Source organism: Rhipicephalus sanguineus, chromosome 8, assembly GCF_013339695.2.
Source record: "Rhipicephalus sanguineus isolate Rsan-2018 chromosome 8, BIME_Rsan_1.4, whole genome shotgun sequence".
Classification (NCBI taxonomy): domain Eukaryota; kingdom Metazoa; phylum Arthropoda; class Arachnida; order Ixodida; family Ixodidae; genus Rhipicephalus; species Rhipicephalus sanguineus.
The window spans coordinates 85,833,940-85,835,338 of NC_051183.1; positions in this window are offsets into that span (position 1 = coordinate 85,833,940).

A 1,399-nucleotide genomic window follows, 5' to 3' on the forward strand; every position below is an offset into this window, starting at 1 on the left:
GCCACGTATACCTGCAAACTTCTTAATCTCATCTACCCACCTAATTTCTGTCTCCCCCTCACGCGTTTGCCATCTCTTGGAATCCAGTCAGTTACCCTTAATGACCACCGGTTATCCTGCCGACGTGCTACGTGCCCGGCCCATATCCATTTCTTCTTTGATTTCAACTATGATGTCCTTAACCCCCGTTTGTTCCCTAACCCTCTCTGCTCTCTTCCTGTCTCTTTAAGGTTACACCTATCATTTTCCTTTCCATCGCTCGCTGCGTCGTCCTCATTTAAGTTGAACCCTCTTTGTAAGTCTCAGGTTTCTGCTCCGTAGGCAAGTACCGGTAAGATGCAGCTGTTTATAACTTCTTCTTGAGGGATAGTGGTAGATACCAGTCATGATTTGATAATGCTTCCCGAATGAGCCCCAACCCATCTTATTCTTCTAGTTTATTTCCACTCTCATGGTTCGCTCCGCGGTTACTACCTGTCCTAAGTAACGTACTCCTTTACAACTTCCAGTGTCCTCGCCACCTATCGCAAAGCGATGTTCTCTGCCAAGATTGTTCCACATTACTTGTAGTTTTATGCCTATTAATTTTCAGACCTACTCTTCTACTTCCGTATCCAGTTCAGTACTATGAGCTGCAATTCGTCTCCCGCGTACTCATCAATGCAATGTCGTCAGCGAATCGTAGGTTACTGAGATACTCTCCATTAACTCTTATCCCTAACTCTTCCCAATCTAGGCCCTGAAAACCTCCTTTAAAACACGCGGTGAATAACATTGGAAGATCTGTGTCTCCCTGCCGTACGCCCTTCTTTATTGGGATTCTGTCGCTTTCTTTATGGAGGACTATAGTGGCTGTGGATCCGCTGTAGATTTCTTCCATTGTGTTTATATAGGCTTCGTCGATGCCTTGATTCCGCAGTGCCTGCATGACTGCTGATGTCTCCACCGAATCAAATGCCTTCTCGTAATCTATGAAGGCTATGTATAGGGGTTGGTTGTATTCCGCGCATTTCTCTATCACCTGATTGATAGTATGAATATGGTCTATTGTTGAGAATCCTGTACGAAATCCTGCCTGGTCCCTTGGTTGATTGAACTCTAATGTCGTATTAATTCTGTTAGCAATTACTTTTGTAAATAGCTTGTAGACAACGGACAGTAAGCTTATGGGCCTGTAATTTTTCAGGTCCTTGACGTCCCCTTTCCTACACTATACCTACACTTCATTAAATCATGATTCGTTAGATTTTGTATATCTTGAAGATATTTGCCCCCTTTTGTTCCAGAATGAGCGGGACGTAATATCTAGGGACATTTGCCTTTACGCATTGCCATCTTGTTCAAAGCAACCGCAAGAATAAAATGATATAGGCAACGACTGTTTTGGTTTTGTGGTTTT